Source organism: Amblyomma mixtum, chromosome 10 (genome assembly GCF_055824585.1).
Source record: "Amblyomma mixtum isolate Tamu chromosome 10, ASM5582458v1, whole genome shotgun sequence".
NCBI lineage: Eukaryota > Metazoa > Arthropoda > Arachnida > Ixodida > Ixodidae > Amblyomma > Amblyomma mixtum.
In genome coordinates this window covers 28,401,038-28,422,641 of record NC_143021.1, presented here as the reverse complement: position 1 = coordinate 28,422,641, position 21,604 = coordinate 28,401,038, and the positions used below count along the sequence as shown (strand labels likewise).

The following is a 21,604-nucleotide window of genomic DNA, read 5'->3' as shown; positions in this document are numbered from 1 at the left end:
ACAGTATGATAGATGCCTTTAACAATGAAGGCAAAATAAAGCATAACTAATGTATACATCGCAAATAATTCCTTAACCTGATTAAGAGCATGACATTCAGACGCCAGCTTTCTGCAGACTGCCTCAATTTGGTCTTGCCAGTGTAAGTGGCTTTCATATGCAACACCTAGATATTTAAGTGAGAATGTGTGTTCTATTAGCGCATTATTTACTATGATTCTGACATCAGTTGGGTCGATTACTTTCCGTCTTGAATGGAGTGTTAGGTATTTAGTTTTGCGTATTTATTGTCAGCTTATTAGCTGGGAATCATTGCGCTATTTTATGGACTTCTTGATTCGCTTTTCCCTCTAGCTATTTCATTGTATCTGCCTTTGTTATTAAACATGTACCATCAGCGTAAATCAGAAGTTTTGAAAAGCCGATAAATGAAGGTAAGTCATTAACGTATAAGCAAAACAACCGCGGACCAAGTACGGATCCCTGCGGAACTCCAGTGTAAAGCTTGTGTGGGGAGGATGTAAAGAAATTCATCACCACAACTTGTTGACAGTCATTGATATAACTAGTGAGTAGGACGGAAATATTACGACGAAAGCCGTAGTATTTTAGTTTTGTTATCAGCATAGAATGATCAACTGTGTCAAATGCCTTTTTTAAATCAAAATTATTACTACAACTAACATGTCATTGTGCAATCCCTGTTAACTTTATAGGTATGTGAGAGAACTACTGCGGAAGTTGAATAGTGCGGCCTGAAAGCATGTTGTTGTGTACTGAGGATACCGTATTTATCTAAAAACTTGTTGAATCTGTTTCAAAGAATTTTTTCAAATATGTTATTATTTGTGCTAAGAAGAGATATTGGCTGTAGCAATTTGCGTCGTTCCGGTAACCGTCCTTATATACTGGTATTACCTTCGCTGCTTCCAATACAGACGGATACTGAAGCATTAACAGAATGGTTAAAAAGCGAGCACAATAGGGCTACAGCCCTATTGCTTATGCCGTCCAAACCTGTCGCTTTATTCGTTGGCATCGTTGAGACAACAGACTGTATTCCTTCTAGTTCAACTCGGAACATAGCAAAACTATTAGGGATCTTAGATTCAAGGTTCGTTACATTTAAGTCCTGTCGGTTTTGCGCTTGGAGAGGGCACATAGAGGCGAAAGTGGAGCTGAAGGTTTCAATTGTACCCCTGTCTACTGTTTCAGGGGGTATATGCAATGCCTGTTTTCTCCCCACAATGTCTTTGACAATGTCCCGGAGCATTTTTGAGTTTAAATTTGCCCTCTCTATGCGCTGTCTGTAAAATTCCCTTTTACGAGCCCTCATCATTGTTACCGACTTGTTACGATCGCCTTAAATTGATGCAAGTAAAAATCATTCTCTTTGTTATGCTTCCATTTATTATACCAGTAGTCCTTTCTTTTTAAAACTTCAAGAATGGCCTTATTAATTCACGGGCAAAATGGTATGCAGCGAGAGCGAGCTTTGATCGTTTCAGAACTGTTTGATATCAGCCAGCAAGAATATTAATAAAGTTTGAAAATTCGGTGTCAACATTCTCGGGATAAACTCGTCTAAATTAACTGATAAAAGATTGTCACGCAATAGTTGGTAGTTTGTTTTGCTTAGGTGGTGAGAGAAATAGTTTTCTGCTTTTGGCAAATTATCTGTGTTGACAAATATGAGAAGGTGGCCAGATAAGGTGTCATCGAAAACATCAGCAGTAATACCTGTGGTGAAAATAAGGAGTGCATGATCAATTAACGTTGCTGATGTGCTCGTAACACGAGTAGGTGTGCTGATAATATTTTGAAAGGAAAAAGACTTTAGTAAATACGCCCATTCTCTGTATGTTGCATTCTTCATATCAATGTGTATATCGCCCACAATATGAAGTCGTTGCTTTGGCTTTCTTGTCAGGAAGGATAAAATTGCTTCAAATTTGTCAAGAAAAGAAGCTTTGCAAGAATTTGGAGGCCGATAAACGGCACCAACTATGAGCGAAGGTTTTAAATGAATAAAGAGGGCTTCATTAAAAGAAGTACTACATGTGACATCATAAAACACAGAGTAGTGTTGTCCTGCTTTCACAAAAAATGGCTGAGGCTTAACTTGGTTAAGCCTGGAGAATGCGAAGCATCATCGTGTCGCGTAATTTGGAGGCGCACAACCACAGCGACGGCGCGAGGTGGGCCCCCGTTTCTCCACTGTCGTGACGTCATCGTGTCACGTGGTGTGACGTCATGTATCACGTGATTTGGAGGCGCACAACCACAGCGACGGCGCGAGGTGGGCCCCCGTTTCTCCACTGTCGTGATGTCATCGTGTCACGTGGTGTGACGTCATGCATCACGTGATTTGGAGGCGCACAACCCCAGTGACGGCGCGAGGTGGGCCCCCGTTTCTCTACTGTCGTGACGTCATCGTGTCACGTGGTGTGACGTCATGCATCACGTGATTTGGAGGCGCACAACCCCAGCGACGGCGCGAGGTGGGCCCCCGTTTCTCTACTGTCGTGACGTCATCGTGTCACGTGGTGTGACGTCATGTATCACGTGATTTGGAGGCGCATAACCACGGTGAAGGGCTGAAGTGGTAGTAAAAGTAGTATGCTTCGCATAAAACGCAACGCCACTACCACGAGTGGAAGACAGACGAGATACCATCCTGTAACCTGGAACGGCTACACTCTCTCCTTATTTCAGCCACGTTTCGGTTGTAGCGATTAGGTGAAATTTCTTTTTTTAAAGATAGAAAGGAGAGAAGTAGATCTATGTTTTTTTTTCGGATACTTCGATTGTTACTGCGAAAGACCGGAATGGTTTTGTTGCCTTACGTTAGCGACGCCATGAGGGAGTTGATTTGTGAGGGAATATGAAAAGATGTAGCTAAAATACTTTGCCGATGTCTTCTTTGCACGTCGCATGAATGACCCGCGAAGTTTCCGCTTTCCGCAACAGCACTTTGCCTTCAGAAACCCATGCAAAGCGCCACTCTTTCTCTTGTTTTGCTTTGATGGCATTTCCAAGGAGCATCTTTTTTTTCAGCCCACAGATGTTCATTGACGAACACTGGGTCTTCTTCCTCAAAGCCGCTGTGGGATGTGTTCAGTCTGTGTTTTTTGGCTGCTTGCAAGACATTATCGCTGGTAGCTCCGGAAAGAAACCGCACTATGATGTTGTCAGGTCCCTTGTCCTTCGTTGGAACCCGGTAGCAAACTTCGACATCACTGTCTGAAAAGTCTGCTTGAAGTGATTTAACAGCTTTCCCAATCACCTCACCAAGGTTTTCATTCGAAGTTACTAGAACACCTTTTATTTCAATATTTTTTTTCTGCTAAACTCTTTCAGTTCCACTAACTCTAGCTTTAAGTCCTTAAGTTCTTTGTTTAGCTTCAGGTTTTCGTTTTGGAATTCTTTGCTCTGAGTTTTCACTTCTGTCAGTCCCCCTCGTAAAGACTTCATTTCGGACCATAATTCTTCAAAGCTTTCGTTAACAAAGTCCATTGAGGGGTCAATTGATGTGATTTATTTTTGATTGACTTAGTGGACGCGTCAATGTTTGTGACTTCATTTCTGAGCTCAGGTAGGGCTTCCACAAATTTTGAAGCCATCCTCTATAAGAACCTTTGCAACCTCTTTGATGCTACCAAGTGCCTTCTCACTCAGGGTGGCAGCGAAGCTTGAAATGCTGTCACCATTTTCAGCAGCCATCACGACGCCCAAGATGTACTCTAATGAATCAATACACTCGTATGATCTATACGACAAGAACATCACCACTTCGAAACGGTTCACCGGCCGTAAGGTCTATAATGTAATGCGAAGTGGTGAATTGGTTAACCCACCTGCACACAAGAAGTGGTGGTTAGCAGACGTAGAATGCGCGGCTGCAAGAACCGCTCTGAAGAGTAGCTCACAGTTTGCAGCTGGCTTATGTGGTCGACGATGATGACGTCAGACGGTCAGCCACGTGGAAAGATAGCAGGTCATCCTGATTGAGCTCTGACTGCGTCGAATTCTAACTGCCGGTGCGCCGTTTGGAATGGAGGCTGTTTCAAAATGCCTTCAGTCACAGCCAATTATATCGCCACCTGCTCCGTCCTGCACCGCTGAAGCTGTGTGCTTTCTGATGCGTGGCCGGAAGGAGCAGCTGTTCGCCGGCCTGATCCGTAATCCGCCAAAAACGATCGGAGAGGTTGCTTTCGTCTTGTTACAGCCGTTACGTCGAAATCTCAGCAGCAGTCCACAGTCTTAACGAATTCTCTACTCATTGATGGCATAGGCTGCCTTCTGTCAAACCGCGCATCCACGCACGCGCGCGCTGCCTCCTACAAAGACCCCCGGCAGATCTATTTGGTTTCTATGTAATGTTGGCTAGCCTTGCTCTTGTTTTCTTTAGCATTCGTCGCAATGAGTTCTGCTGTTGTTTTCGTTTACATTTGTACTATGAGTACTATATCCACATCATATTAAATATGTATGTATACGTTTGGATATGAAGAATATGTTTCTATATGGGATGCTGCCACTCTGCCGAAATAAGAGATTGTGGACCCGTCAACCTGTACAAGGACAGCTTTTTCTTAGGACCCCCCCATCTGTATTTGATGGGAAATAAAATATTTCAGATAGCCGAGCTTGTCTGTACTACTATCATTTTGCGAGTTTGTACACATTCCTTATGCGTCCGGCTGAAAGAACGAATCCTTCGAACAGTCGTTTGACGTCGTCATGAGTCAGGAAGAAAACGGCGCAAAAAAACGTGCACAAAAGAGACAAACACCATAGGACCAGCGCCAACTTGCAACTGAATTTTATTTCGCGCCAAGCCCGCCTTTATGTAAGCCAACACGCCGTAACATCCATGTAATCACGCACAGGCAGTAGAAAAGATCACTGTAAGATATCTAACACATGAAGCGCGACAGCAACCAAGTAACATACTATCATGGCTAAAAAAAAGCAAATGTAAAGCAAACAACATTAAAGCGGTCATGGCCAAGCAACTCTTAAACACCAAAAATGATACACACTCGTGAGTGATACGAGATGACCAACAAGAAACGTGGAAAAAAGGTGAAAAATGAAGCGTTAAGGCCAAAGTATGTTACGTGGTTGCTATCGCGCTTCATGTGTTAGATATCTTACAGTGATCTTTTCTACTGCCTGTGCGTGATTACACGGATGTTACGGCGTGGTGGCTTACATAAAGGCGAGTTTGGCGCGAAATAAAATTCAGTTGCAAGTTGGCGCTGGTCCTGTCGTGTTTGTCTCTTTTGTCCGCGTTTTTTTGCGCCGTTTTCCTCCTGAATCATGAACCAACTAGCCCAAACTAGAGTTCTCCTCATGAAAGAGATTGTTGCTAATGCAGAACGATATTCTGCGTACACGACTTGTGCCAAGTACTGATTGTAATTGTAGTGCAGAGATTCTGGCGAAAACATGCAAAATGGCCTGTTGTGCTGGAAATATTTCTCAGCAGCGTGCTTCTTAGTCTTGTTAGTGTATTGTTGATCAGCAAGCAGTATCGCCGTGGGAGACGAAAGACACAGCAGGAGAGATGAAAAGCACGGGCGCTACCTTCAAAGGAGGTGTTATTTTCATTCAGTAACCTAACTAAGCGGCAAAAAAAAATGAGTGCATGTTTTCAGATGTGTCAGCCGGGTGAATATCTTGGAAACGCAATCTATTTTGAGGCAGTAATAGGGATACAGTGCTGTTCATCCTGTTTCACAATGTGCACTCGCTAGCACGGATCGTCCTCAGTACCACGAAATAATTAATTCATGTGCAGCTTCTGTACTTGAGGCATCCATTGCTACACCATTGTGTTTTTGTTTGTTTATTTTTCGCCCTAGGGTTTCAAAATACACCTGATTTGATACCTGTAAACCAAATCACCAGTGCGGATAAGCATTTCGTTCCGAAGTTGACGCTTGAAGTCTCAACTGTTTGCTGCTCAAAGCAGTCTTTTAACTTAAAAATTATTCTTTTTGCCTCTTTTTCTTTCCGCCGTTTTCTGCCCATAAATTACGACTACGGCATGGTAGAAAATAGCGCTTAAGGACGACGAACAGGCGGTACCACAAGCACATCACATGTGCTAATTCACAACTGAAAATTTATTCATGAAGATACATGTGTAAAATAGCAAACGTCGAAAAACATAACAACGAACAACCAGAAAAGGCGACGAAAGTCAAGAGATCGAGTAGCCAAACAGGATGTGTCAGAAAAAATATCAGAAGAGTCATGGCGGTGTTTCTTCATCGATACTCGAATGAAGAGGCGGAAAGTCTGTGTGACCTGCAAGTCACATGTTTAACGAAGATTTAACTTCGTTTTAACTTTAAGTGTTTAACGAAATTTTGCAAGTTTTAACGAAGTTTCTGCAAGTCAACTTCGGTATGGCTGAAATAGGTGAAAGGATTCAATCATTTCTCGGACAATGAGATATCAGTGCATAAAAATAATTGCAACTTTGTCAAACAAACGCAGAAAAAAAACTGAAAGGAAACTTTCAAGGCACCCAGATCGATCGAAACAATTGTGAAACGAAACTTTCCAGGCACCGAGATCGATCAGTCCATGAAATTATGGAAAGGTTCCAATGAGCATGAGCTCAAGAGTTTCGTCCTTCAACGAAACGTGGGGTTACTGACAGCAAATTCGGACTTTAAGCCTCTTCATTCAGGTATCAGCGACAAAACATTGGTAAGAACATTTCTGATCTCTATTTCTGACATGCTGTTTTGAGATTCCACGCCTTGATGATTGCTGCTTTTCGCTATTTGAACAATATGTTTTCAACGTTTCCTATTAAAACATGTTCGCTTGCAAATACTTCATAAGTTGCGAGTTGGCGCTTCTCCATGTGGCTCATCATCTGTTAGTCGTCATTACGCGGTGTTTTTGTACCATGCATATTAACCAGCTGCCCGAAGTTTCTGCTTCGATGAATATCGAAGCCGGAAAGAAAATAGTTCGGATTAATGTAGCTGATAGCAATGTTGTTCTCTTAGCGTTCATAACATGTTTAACTCTCTACATCCGGATCCCGGAAGAAAGAGCGATGCCCCATAATAAATTGATCAATTCATGTGTGCGTAAGTCATTTCGAGACATGGAAAGCATTGAATAAAATACGTGGCGGGGCTAGTTGGAGGCTCACTGTTTCTTGAAAAGTAATTACGCGCTACTGCGGGACATCAAATCTTGCGACGATGCAATAAGGTCGAGTTCTAGGCGTTTTTGTTCCGTGAAGCTGCACTACGCGGGTCAGAGCCGAGCTTCGGGTGTGTGTGGGCCGCCTGTTATGCGCATGCGCGAGAGCCGCGTGACGTCACGAAAGGCGCAGGAGCGTCGCCTCCTCGCCACAACCAGTGCGCACTCCTCGTCGCCGCCGCTGCCGCCGCCGCCGTGAGCTTACGACAGTTGCGCCGCGCGCTACTGCGCATGCGCGAGGAGGGTGCGCCGCGTTTATATAATGCTCTCGGCGGAGAAAAGACGGTCGCGCTCGACATGGAAGCTAAGGAAAGTCGAGGCGCTGCCAAACGGCGGAGAAGACTTGAAAATTTAAATTCTTCCTATCCTGAAGTTGTTCAAGCGTAACCGTCGCTTTGCGCTACGTATATCCAGGCATAGCAGAGCTAAGCCACTGCCAATTTTTTTTTTTTTTTTTTGCTGTTGTGACACTGGGGAAACTTAAATAATTCGAGAACATCGAAATTGGAGGCACGGTTGTATACTGATTAAAATTTAATGACGAGGTAGGCATGGTCCAGATCCGAGATGGACAGTGCGTACTGTAATATTGGCGAATTTGTGCAATGTTGCAAGTTTTTCTTTTTATCAGAAGAGGGTTGTTTAAGCTTTCGTTTTGCAAGGCAAGTGAGCGGTTAGCCGAAACTAGAGTAAGTTTAATGTGGTGATCTGATGATAGACCAGAGGAAAAGTGAACTACGAAAGATATTTATACGCTTTGGTAGTCTATACGATTCTCCCATAATTGGTTACATTATTCAAAATGCTAATCTCGTATTCCTAAACATATTCATAAAAAAAATATTACTGGAGAATTGCAAGCGGCGTCCGAGGTAATAGCAGATGGCATCAGTGATCAAGTGCCTGAAGTCTTCCTCTCGAATGACTTACCACCTAAAACAACATCAATTAAACATTGCCTTTAAGCAAGCGTCCGGCATATTGCGTAAACAACGTAGTAACATTTTTCTAGATACAGCAGCAACAATGAGGTGGGATCCTGTATACACTTCGTTTGATCCCTAAGAAGCACATAACACATTTTAATCTCCTTAACCCATTAATGATGACAGCTTTCATATGAAGCCACAACTCAAGCACCAAAAGCTCGAAAGCCGTGATTAACGAAAGAAAGCTTGAAAGGAATTCATGCGAGAAATGAATTTAAGCAAAGTTTTCGAAATCTAAGGTAATTCAAGACCTTTAAACCTAAAGCCACCAAAATCGGGTGAACAGTATTATGAGAAAAGTAAGAAGATTGTGCACAAAAAACTTGTTAGTGCCTAAATAATAACAAAAACTGATACTTGGAAACGTTTGAATGGTGTACTAAATGCGACCTTATAGGCGAGCATTACCACTTAACTGCCATTGATAGAGTCCCATCTAAGCCGAGTTGGCAAATACTTTCAATGTTTATTTTGTATCCATCTTTCTTCTAGTCTTTTTTTGACTGTGCAGCAGTATTGGACCAAATACTTGCCGCAGCGCTACCCTAGCCCCATCACAAGCGGAGGTGCTATGAAAGCGACCCAATAAGTAAAAAATATACTAAGAGCTGTTACAAAGATAGTCTTAATGCTCAGGATGTGAGGAATGCATTGAAAATCATTCGGACAAAATTAGAGTATAATATATATCTTGTATTTTGTCGCGCATTTTTCAAAAAAAAAGGGGCAGACTCAAAAGTGCTTATAATATGCAAACTTAGCGATGAGAATAATTTAGGAAATAAAACACAAATATCTATTCTTGCTGTTCCTCGAAATATACAGAGAAATCCATAAACCATTAGGCGAACATTTTGATTTGCAAGCACGCATGACCTCCTAACAAGCGCGCAGTTAGGCTTTTCGACACGTACATTTACGAAATAAGCCCTTTCTACTAAGAAAAGAAGTATCATGAGATTCGTTTGAGAAGCCGTTACATGCCCTGATCAGTTTCAAAGCATCTGACCAGTTAAAGAAAGAAACGCTACTTTTAAACTGGAAGATTAAGGTTTTCGCGCAATTTTCATGCAACTTCTTTAAACACATCTTGAGCCCTGCCAGCGACAGGCAACCATCAGTTACTGTGCATCACACGTAAAGGACATTTGCGCAGGCGTCCCGAACGGAAGTATACTATTACCCTGGCTGTTTAAACTCTTCGGTAATCAACGACAAACAAGGTGAAAAGAAATGCCACATGCGACTATATGATTTATGCAGTGACACAAGGATCTGTTTCGCTGCATCCACTGTACACGAACTGAAACATGGGTTAAGAGAATGTTTGATCAATTACTGACCTGGAGCACATCTTCTTTTGAAAATTATTGTTACAGAAAGCAAGCTATTGTATTTGGCTCGAAATATAAAACCATAGATTTTATACCTCTTCTGACACTTGGCTCCAAAATATTATTAAGTGTTACGTTAACTAAAAATCTCCACGTCAAATTTCGTGAAAACATGCTCTGGGATAATCATAAAAAGAGTTTCATCGGTATACTTTCCAGAATAGTAAATATTATATCCAGGGTGCGCTTCGTTTCTACCCAGGAGCGTAAGGCAATATTATATATTTCGTTTTATCGTTCCGATCTAACATATCTTCACCAGGATCGCAACACAACAACACAACCGTTTCATTTTCTGCCTCGCATGAACTAAAAGTGAACTTTACGTCATAGCCATCGATCGATTAATTAACCCGAAATCTGGAGAAAGTGAAGAAAAAATCGAAATCGAAATTATCCAGCGGTCGGGGGTGAATCTCAAATTGTGGCCCCTTCATATCATTGTCTAACGCATCATGTGCCAAAAGAAAACACGTAAGTAAACATTTGGCGTCCATATTTCTAAAAGAGCACACATAAGCTTTGTGTGGTTTAAATGACAGTCTGGATATTTATCAGCAGGTTCCTACGCATTTTTTTGCTACAGTTCCCCCCCCCCCCTCCTGAGGTGCTGCGTAATACTCCTAGACACTTATTCTACCACCGCAATGCGCAAGTGTTATATGGTGTTTATACTGTACTGAAAATTCTGAAATAAAAACATTCTTACCTTCTTGCTTTCCGCTGAAACCGATTCCGCTTTGTGCAGGGGGCCCCGTCAAGCCTCAGTGAAGCGAAAAACACTGCACTCAGACAGGACGGCCCTTGGCTACTGGTGCTGCCAAGCGTCTCCTCGTCAGTGAGAGCCCCATTAGCTTTGCTGCGCGCGCGACCCCGACGCCGCGATGCTGTGATTTTATCTCTCATTTGCGTGCCGATCACAAGGTGAAATAATCGCACCACTGTGCGTCTGCACCAAGCGGGTGCGTGTTATTGCCGCGGCACTTTCCTCGTTCCTATTGAGTGCGAGGGTGGCAGATTCCCTTTCTCCAGGGCGCCGCATGAAAAATGGAGGCTGGCTCCCCGCGCGATAGCTTTTTACAGGCGCAGTGACACTTCAGCCAGTGTCTGCGCTTGCTGCGCACGCTCTTTTCCGTGCACCCATGATTTAGCCGTGACACTTACGTTTGATTTCTTCTCTACTTAATTTTCGCTCATTTCAATTTTTTGACCACATAATCTGGCTTCCTTATTTATTCTGAGAAACAATTCATGACATTGTTTAGTGTTTTTTTAACTTTGATTAGACCTTTTTGTTTCAATATTTCTCACTGTGTAATACACAGTCAGCTTCACAATGCAATCCTAAATATATAGCGCTATTTTGTACCGAATATGGGACTTTTACTTTATGCCTGGTTAACCGTTTTTCTGAAGCCTTTGCGCGCTTTGTTCCCACCGCGACAGCTCTGCATTCTCCTCTGTACAATTTTATGTCCACGGCGCAGAGGAGATAGCACACGTCTCTCTATATTAGGGCTGCTAACACAGGAGATGCTTTGTGCCCAGATGCGCTTGGTGGCGTGTGAACCTAGCATATCCACTCGTGACCTACTGAATAAATGAAGTTTCCGATTTTTTCTAGTCACTGTAAAAGCACGCTGTCACGTCCTGCTCACCAATCTCGAAGTCTGCTGCATGGCATATCGGGACAACAATACCTGGCATTAAGAGGAATCCCATAACCCATGGAGCAGCAACTAGATATTTTGGCCCTGAGCACATTTCTTGATTATACAGTGCGCACTGCCATATGCACGCTAATGGTTCTGTCACTCCCGTCTCATCAGAAGTCGGCATCTGGAGTCCATCAACGCGTACAACAATTTCGGTGACACTCGCTCGCCACACTTCGAATACTGCTACCGAGCTGGCTGCTCGGCGAGCAGCATTCGCGTATATTCTGCGACAACCACCAGCAGCGTGGCTTATATTCACTGACTGTCGCGCAGCACTACAATCGTGAAAGCCATCGTACGTTCAGGAACAGTTTGTCGTCGACTTGAACAGGTTGCCCAATGGGGTCTGCTTGCAACGTCATCGTCTTGTGCTGCAGTGGTTATCGACTCACTGCGGCCTCGCAGGCAGCGATTATGTTGACGGCGCAGCGAAAGCGGCGCATGGCGACACATCTGTCTTACTACCCATTCCCTTTTATCTTGTCGCTGCTGAATCCTGGCGGAAGCAACGCTCCCTGCGGTGTAATCCGCAAAGTCTTGTACAGACCTCACCTTCATGTCCACCCCCCTTGTGGCTTTGCATGCCGCACAATTTAGGCAGGTATCCCCATAATTGTGTCCGCCGAATTCCCTAGGATGTTTCTTACACTGAAAAGTTTTGTAGTGCTATTGTTGCATCAAGCAACCCTCCGTGCCGGACGTGGGGTGTTAATGAAGCTCTTGAAAACTGGGTCTGCTGCTGCCAGATTTTCAGTACTCAGCGCAAAGCATTGTCAAGTACATTAGTTGGAGTCATAGCTGGAGTCATGGTTGGATAGTTAAAGTCAGCGCCCGTCCTGTCATGTCTATCTGTGTATTCGTCTGAAAAGTTAGCGCTGTTTAATTTTGAAGAAAAGAATATGCATCACCAACTAGCCCCGCAACGTGTTTTACTAAGTACTTTCAGATTTCTCCAGGACGGCGCCCTGTGCCTGGAGCCTGTCTGGGACCCTGGAGCGATGCGTGTGGGACAAAAGTCCTAGTAGTTTTTCTTGGAGACACGGCTTTGGTGCCACCTTTTGATTATCCTGTGTATTTGTGAGTGCGCGATTGTGTATCTTTGGTTTGATTTCAGCTGTGATTTTTCTTTTCTACCTTTTTTCCCCTCTTTTTCCCTTCTTCTTTCACCTTCATCTGGAGTAGCATGCCAGGTGAACAACCAGGTGAACCACTCCTGTATGCATTAAAATCTCTCTGTTTCTCTACTGAAAAGGAGTGGTATGACGGCATTAATAAAAGCAAGTTCACGTTATAATTTTTCGATCATGCTTTTACCGTCGCGTAACTCTAGACACGCTAACAACGGTAATTTCAAACTATGTGTAACACACAATGTGTGCGGACGTCGAAGAATATCATTTGTCAGATCTAAAATGTGGAATGTCATTCCATCCAGCATTAAACACCTATCCAACATTGCAACAGCTCTAAAAGACACATATATCATAAAAAATTCAGGGGGGTGCTTTGTTGACCTAAAGTGCGGTGATGCGAAAGCCTTATGGGCAGTGTTGCTGCTTGTGTCACTGATGTGTGGTTAAGATGTTAAGCTTCGCCTCTAAGAGTGGAACGCGACAGCGTCTTGCAACGCTGCCAGGTAGTCCACAGAATGCCATCGCCCGTTCGGCTCTACGCCTTGGTCATCGATAAATTGGTTTTTCAGGAAAAGAAATTATCTGTCTCGCATATCTCACTGGATACCTGAATCTCGCCGTAACGGGAAGGCAAGAAGGTGGGAGTGAACGAAGACACCGTATTCACTAGACACGCCTTTGCTCATTCCAAACCATCGAGCTGGCATGGCGGAGTGGTTAGCGTGGTTCGATTCCCCAACACGAGCAATTTGCTACTCGGTTTTATTTATTTATTTATTTTATTTGGAGCATCACTATACCATCCATTTAATTGATTGCATGGTTACTAGCCAAAGTACAAATGGCCCCGTTTGAAATTCGCGCACTGTCACATCATGACCATTTCGACCAATTGAAAAGCATGACATTTCTGTCGACAACTCCTGCTTACAACGATGAGGCATTAAAGGATTCCACCTTAATAGTATACCTAACCCTAGCAGTGAAAGGTTCGCATTTTGTATCCTCAATCAACTCGCTAGAGCGACCGCATCTTTGTACTGAAACCGTGACTAGCCATCGGCTAAGCATCCGGTCGCTTACAACAATGTGAACTTTGTGTTTCTTTTGTCGGGCATAGTAATGAAAACAATTTACCCAGTCTTGCAATGAATCCTCCCCACATTGGCTCCGCCCGTGGGCACTAAGACGACCTTTGTGGGCCTGTTCGCGTCACAAGTTCTCCATTTAGACTCAAAGCGGTACTGTTTTGCCTCATGAACCGCTTAAAACATTGTAGTTGCACAGCCAGGCTTTCCAACTTCACTTTCCGATTAGAATTTCCTGCCGTGTCCGATACTATCCTCTTTTAGTGTCCAAACTGTTACTGAAACCTCCGTCTCATATTTCACTGATCTTTGCCCGAAGTCTCTATCCGTGAAATTGAGGCTGCTCGGGAAGGGCAACCTGGGTGTCACAAGCCCCACCGGACTCACAAGCCCCACAATCCCCGCCATCTTAGGGCAGAGGAACATTACTTAACTGCTGCATCACTTCGCCAGGAGCGGTATGAAGTCCCCCAGAGACCTACGAATGTAATGCACAAAATGACCAGTTCCGCATATAAGGGCATTATACCATTAAAGCTATCACGTCATAGCCTTAACGCGCAGCTTAAGTCCGATTTCGCTTATCTTTGTCTCAAGAATGCTTGACCCCGAAAATCAGCCTCGAAACGAAAACGAAGTGAAATCGCATTTGGCTTCAGCATGCTAAATTGTACGCCATTTTTTTTAAAGGTGATTGCAGGTCTTATCGAACAGAGGTGCTGCTTGATGTTTTCGTGAGTTCCATCATATCTGCTTCGGTTGGCAATCAGATTTTTCTGGTACGTTCGGGCAATCCTAGAGAATGAAGAAACAAATGCAGGGCTTCGGAGCATGCAATAACGTTGTCTCCACTTTAAAACTTCGAGAGCGCCATGATCTGGCGCCTTGCCCCGCATACAGCCTGCTGCTAGATTATGTCTTCTATAATAATGCAAGACCCAAGCCCTCTTAAACGTTCATATGTGAAGGCGAAGGACCAGGTGAAATAAATAAATGCTTAAGTTAATAAGGACGCCCTTCTGGGCTTTTTCGTCCTCCCAACCGGAACTTGGAATTTTTTTCTCGCATGTTCTATGCAGAAAATTGGAAAAGGTGAAGTTTTTTTTTTTTGCAGAGGTTATCTGTGCAGAACACGTATACTATGACCGCAAATATTTAGTGCTGTATCCGAAACATTAATCTACAAACAATATGAAATTCAGTGACATAGAGTTTACGTATACTACAAAAAAGCGAATATAACGCATTTTAGAAGGCAATAAGAATAAGCTTTTATATTTGCGTAAATCCCGGTATCGTACATTACATCAGCAATGAGCAACAAATCACCTTGCTTGATATGGTTGGAGTGCTAGATAGAGCCCATTGAAACAGACTCTCCTGCAAACATTTCTTCCTCTCAGCTTTGTATTTCTTAAATGTTTTATGAATAATATCAAATATTATGAACTAATGTGGCTGCAAATTGTTAAACGCAGTTCGAGATTGCTGTCGGTTGCGCTCAGCTTCTCGGTGTTTAAAATACATTTTTATCGACTTTTTCGGACACCGCAATATGTGAAACGCCAAAATTGGCGCTAATCTAACCCAACGCATGGCGTACCCCACTTGCCAAAAGTAACCGGCCAACACGTTCTTGCTTCTTAACCGCATAACGGAGCTACACAGATTCAGAGCTTAAGGGCCGCCTTAAGTGCTTCGCTACGCGGCTAAGAAGAAACCACCGCTGCCTGGTTACTGACGGTGCATCTAAGGCTTCAATAACGCGCCTGTTTCGCTTTTACAAACAGTCATAATCGTGTGTCTCAAAACGCACTATCGTGTGAAATTTGCCGGCATTAATTATTATGCATGTCACCGCTTTTCGTCTTAGCACAGAAGCATGTGCTGTCCTCTGACTCCACCGATATCGTGCATCATCAGCTTGAATACACCTGCTCTATAGCAAAGGCCCCTCCAATGCCTCTGCTGTTAACCCTGTTCTTTGCCAGCTGCGGCCACTGTAACCCACAAACTTCCTAATCTCATCCGCCCACCTAACTTTTTGCCAACCCATTGTTACGCTTGCCTCCTCTATGTATCCACTGCGTTACCCTTAAGGACCAGCGGTTGTCTCGCCTTCGCTTTACATGCCCTGCCCAAGCATATTTCTTCCTGTTGGTTTCGAATAGGATGTCAATAAGCCCCGTTTATTCCCTCATCCACTGCGCTCGCTTCCGGTCTCGTAGCGTTATATATAACCTTTTTGTTTCCATGGCTCACTGCGTGGTCCTTAACTTAAGCTGAACCTTTTTCGTTAGCCTCTATATTTCTGCTCCATAGGTGAGTACCGGTGAGATACAAGTGTTGTATACTTTTCCCTTGAGAGATATTGGTAAATTGCCATTCATCATCTGAGAGGACCTGGTATATGCGCTCCACCCCATTCCTATTCTTCTAGTTATTTCCCTCGCATGATCCGGATCAGCGGCGACAACTTGCCCTAAACAAATGTATTCCCTTACCACTTTCATCACCTCTCTTCGAATTACGAACTTGTGTTATCTTGCGATACTCTTAAACATCACTTTTGTTTTCTGTATGCCAATTTTTAAACCTAGCGTTCTGCTCTGCCTATCTAAGTCATTGGTCATGCTTTGCAGTTCATCTCCTCAGTGACCTAGCAAGGATATGTCATCACCGAATGGAAGATTACTTGGGTATTCTTCGTTTACTCTTATCCCGAACTGTTCCCAATAGAGGCGTCGGAATACGTCCTGTGAACAGGCGCTGAACAGCACTGGCCAGATAGTGTCTCCCTGCCTGACAGTCTTTCTTGTTGGAATTTTATTGCTGACTTAATGAAGTAGTATGGTAGCTGTGCAGTCGTTATAGATATCTTCCAGTATTTTCACACGACTCTTCTACACCCCGATTCTGCTATGCCTGCATGACTGCTGAGGTTTCCACTGAGTCAAATGCTTTCTTGTAATCAATGACCGCTATATATAGGGGTTGGTTATATTCTGTGGATTTTTGATCACCTTAATCACCTGATTGATAGTGTGAATATGACCTATTGTCGAGTATACTTTAAGAAAACCTGCCTGACCATGTTTGATTGATGGTTATGGTTGTCCTGATTATATGTGTGATTACCTTAGTAATACCTTGCAGGCGACGGACAGTCATCTGAGCGGTCTGTAATTTTTAAAGTCCTCGACGTCTTCTTTCTTATGAAGTAAGATGATGTTAGTGTTCTTCCAAGCTTCGGGTACACTCGAGGACAAAAGGCATTGCGTATACAGGGCGGGGGGAGGGGCAGAACGAGGCTGCGCGGTTGCATTAAAGGAACTTTCTTGACGGCGCTATCAATGTTGGACATAGGAAACATTGTTTGCACAAAATTGCCGCAATTTCAATGAGTTAAATTTCTGTCTATCGCAATAAAGCGTTCAAATCTTCGTTTCCTGTCGTCTGCTTTCGTTTTTCTGTCACTGACGGTAGCTATGCGAAGTTGGTGAGAAAATTATCTTTGCTTTGTGCTCTCTGCTGCGAAGCAGCGCAAGGCATCACCGAAAATGCGGCCGTACAGTAATCAAGAGAAAGCTATGTCCGTGACATGGCTGTGTGAGTCCAACTTCTCCCCACCGCCCTCCACGGTAGACGGCTCGTTTCTCTAAACGGTGCGATATGCAGCCACGGGCACCACTGCTGCGAAGCCTTTCGGTTTTGCCTCGCCGTAGCCGCATAGGATGAAGAATTCCAAATAGTTCTGACCCAATCAGGCGAGAACCCCATCTAAATCAATTATGAAACAAAACTGACCACCAAATGCAACCTCTTCACGAAGTTTGAGCCCGAACAAACGTACGGTGAGGCCGAGGGAATCTTTTTCGATTTTCTGGGATTTACGCAGCAGCCGGTATATATATGTTTGCGTGTGGGTGCGTGCGTGCGTGTGTGTGTGTGTGTGTGTGTGTGTGTGTGCGCGTGCGTGTGCGTGTGCGTGTGCGTGTGCGTGCGCGTGTGCGTGTGCGTGTGCGTGTGCGTGTGTGTGCGCGTGCGTGCGTGCGTGCGTGCGTACGTGCGTGCGCGCGCGCGCGCACTTACACGGTCGGCGCCGTGTAAAATGGAATCTCGTAGAACAGTGAAAGGGATGGTGGCTGATGCCATTTCACCGACAATGTCCTGCAGTTTTTAAAAAAGGCTTTTTGAGTTTGACAAGTGCTTTTTTTTTTGCGATAGCATTTTGAGTTACGTGGTGACCTAAGACGTGGTGATTAGTAGGCTTGGTAACTATATTATATAGTTACCTGTTTACTGTTTACGGTTTATGGTTTATGGTTTATGGGGTTTTAACGTCCCAAAGCGACTAAGGCTATGAGAGACGCCGTAGTGGAGGGCTCCGGAAATTTCGACCACCTGGGGTTCTTTAACGTGCACTGACATCGCACAGTACACGGGCCTCAAGAATTTCTCCTCCAAAGAAATTCTAGCCGCCGCGGCCGGGATCGAACCCGCGTCTTTTGGGTCAGCAGCCGAGCACCATAGCCACTGAGCCACCGCGGCGGCCCCCTGTTTACGCTTTTACCTGTTACTGTTAGTGTCCTCATTTATTCAGAAGCGTGTACCGCACCTCAGGTAATGCCTATCAGTTTTTGGAGTTTTGAGGACTCAGTTACCCTCTATGTTGTGGCGACAAATACTGGCTACTTCGAGTAGCTGGGTTGCTTTGCCTGCAGTCTTTCCGAAAGTACATGCATTTTGGAGCGATGTAGATAAATTTGTTGGTCGATAGCACCCAGGGGAACTACGTCATCGAAATCCTAAAAACTGATATTGTGGCTTACACGCCTCTCGATAACGTTACACTACCTACATCGCTGTCGCAAGAAGAAATCACGCAACTCAAAAAGCCTGTTCTGAAAAAAAGTTTCAAACCTGTCAGGAAAAAAACCGGGTATAGTCCAGCCTTGTGTTCTAGCCACGTGGCAGCAGTGTCGATCTTCAGATTACAGCCGATGCCCTCTATAACCCCACTGAATCGCAGAAAGCTGTGGTACGGTATTTGTTAGGAAAATTTAAGGCTGCACACAGAGTCCGGGCAATGCCCTGTTGAAGAGCCCGGAATTAACACGTATATTTTTTAGAACAGATCTCGCAGTAGACCGCAGCAATGGCAACTAGGTCCGTACGGCCGTAGCGGTCAACCAAACACGTATACTATATATGAAGAATAAAGCTTTATCGTATCGGTCATATCAATCGTATGGCAGTGCTAAAACTCTAATTTCAAACATCCCTAATTAATAAACACGCAGGTACCGAAAAACTAATTTTCACACATTGCCCAAATCGAAATCCGGCGACACTCGATCTCGCGAACTTGGGGTAAGCAGTCTAGCGCGGAAGCCACTAAAACACTGCGGAAAAGAAAAAGTATCAACGAGTTGTGGCAAACACACAGCGGAACAAGCGGTAGGAAGCAGAGGGAGCCGAGCAAGTGCAATATGAAGACACGAAAACAAGCGAAGTCTATTCATGCCGAAGTTTCGATCCGGGAAGAAACGCTTTTATTTCAGTTTCCATTTATATACCCCGTGGTCACTCCCTTACGTCGCAAAAATGGGCGCCACCAGAACAGCGTGCTTCGGCATGGTTTGCTTAACGTCGTGCACATACGTTGCCCTTCTGTATGTTTACGTCGCGAAAATTGCTGCATAGGTCTACGAGCCTTCTAAACCCATACATCTGACGGTTACATAAACGTCGCCACAAGGTCCATTTGACTATCTGCCCCGCGTCGGCCTCGAAACAAGTGCAAGAAAGGCGCGGCCGCAAGCGCGGAACAGGTTTTGCCGGCGTGCAAACACGTACTTTCGTGATGGAATGGGATGTGAATAACCCGCGCCTACGCTCTCCGCTCTTCGAATTTCTTTTCACCGCGCTTCTACCTGGGTGGTAAAAAAAAAGACGTTATAGTCGTCTTGGCATGCGTCTCGGGCGACTCTAGCGTGTTTTGGTACCGCCGAAGTAAAACCGGGATGAAAAAAAAATGCGAACAACGGAGCGCGTAGGCGCCGCGTTGTTCACGTTTCCTTCTAACGACCCTGTACGTCGACAACGTATATATGAAACAGTCGGTAAATAAAAGGAGCTACTGCGCACAAAAAGACAGGGACAAGAAGGTAACACAACAAGCGCACACACTCGCGACTAACTTTATTTGAAAAAACGACACTCCTTTTATAGCTTCAAACTGTCATATTACACACATGCACAAACCAAAAAACCTGTCTTCATTCTGATAAAGTTTGATCGAAGGGTCCCTTACACAATATTTACCCTTCTGTTTGATATAAAACGCCTCAGCCAACTCACGCGCCACCTGGTCACGGCTGTTACAGGTACGAATTGCGCACAAAAGACACACACAGGAAAAAAACACGAGGGAGACAGAAAGAGCGCAAACTATCAACTGGTGTTTATCCGATTCAGCGCCGCTTTATAGGCTGTGTGCACACGTGCCTACAAAGAGGGGAAAGAGAGGATAAGGAGGCAAATCAAACCCTGCGCGACAAACCATCAGAAATGCTTCAAAAAATTCTTTTCCGCGTTGTACAGTGAAACGGATGCGTGACTCACACAGTTATCACCTCTTGCCTTGATATGATATGCCTCTAGAAGTTCACGGGAAACTTTATCCTTGCTCCTGCCCATAATTCTGATACTTTTTAGCAGTGGCTCACAACCGGTGCATGCAATACAATGAGCAGGCAAATTTGCTCCTTCTCTGTTCCTAATAGAACGCTGATGCTCCCCTGCGCGTTCATTCACGCGGCGTCCTGTGTGGCCCACATACACGCGACCACACTTGAGCGGAATCAGATATACAACGCCCGTGGCGCATTTGACAAATTGTGCCGCATACTTTATCTCGCATGCTCTTCGTCGAGCGCCTTCCGCGCTGATCCTAGAGCACAACCCGGCGAGCTTGCGTGGCGCCGAAAACACCACACGGACGCCATGCCTATTTGCCACTTTTTTATGTTGTGGGCCAACTTGTGCATATACGGGACGCCCGTAGTCTTTCTTCGTGGCAATCGCTCCTCGTTGTTGGCGCGGTTTCCTTTTTTTACCTTCCGAAGAAGGTTCTCGGCCACAACTGAGATGACATCGCAGGGGAAGCCGGCTGAAAGCAGCCTGTTTATATGATTATGAAAGCTGGTGTGCACTGCATGCGGGCATGACTTCGTCGAGAAGATTCCAGGCACGAGCTAACAATGGCTCTCTTTACTATCTTCGAATGGGCAGAATCATAAGAATCTGTGCGCAATTCGTACCTGTAACAGTATGCACCAAATCGCCCAACAATAAGTTCTTCTTAACTACCTGGTCACGGCTCCTGCTGAAAACAGCCAGCAAAGGCAGGCATCCCTTAGCAAAAGCTAATACGTTTGGAATACACGGTAGGCTATTTAAATTGTATTTTAAACATATTGTGTATTCATGAATGCACTGAAATTATGTAGGAAATACGTTCCTGAAATTTCATGCTTGGTATTCAAAATATATTTTTAAAATATGTCAAATATACCTCACCTAAAGCATACTTCGAGCACTTTTCAAAGACGTCAAAAAACATCTATGCAGTTTTAGCATCTTGTTAGTGTATTAAAGTGTATTTTCGGAAATATGAAATTAATTCATCCAAATTATACTTCAATTCTAAAAGCGAGCAGTCCTTGTAAACGTATATGTATGCAGGTTTAGTATCTTGTCAATGCATTAAAAATGTATTTTAGGAAATATAAAATTAATTCATTCAAAGTATACTTGAATTCTAACAAACGGGCAGTCCTTTTAAACGTATTTGCAGCCCACTTCAAGCTGTCGTTCAACAGTCGAATGCTCGAAATCGCGTTTCGGGAAAAAGCATTTGCGTGTTGTCAACGTATTTGAAGTGTACTTCCGTAAATACGCAATTAATTCGTCCAAAGAGTACTTAAATTCTAGCACATTGGCAGTCCAGCTTAGCATATTTGCAGCACACTTCGAGCTGCC

At 44.1% G+C, this 21,604-nt stretch overlaps 1 protein-coding gene across 3 annotated transcripts in view; it reads right to left on the bottom strand.

Annotated features, from left to right (window-relative positions):
• Nucleotides 1-10,531, bottom strand: part of LOC149325461 (thiol S-methyltransferase TMT1B-like) — a 54,938-nt gene extending 44,407 nt beyond the window's left edge. For all 3 annotated transcript variants that reach the window (XM_089563873.1, XM_089563872.1, XM_089563871.1), the window contains exon 1: nucleotides 10,329-10,531. The gene's annotated coding sequence lies outside the window, so the exon portion shown is untranslated. The remainder of the gene's footprint in view (nucleotides 1-10,328) is intronic.
• Nucleotides 10,532-21,604: the final 11,073 nt, after the last annotated feature.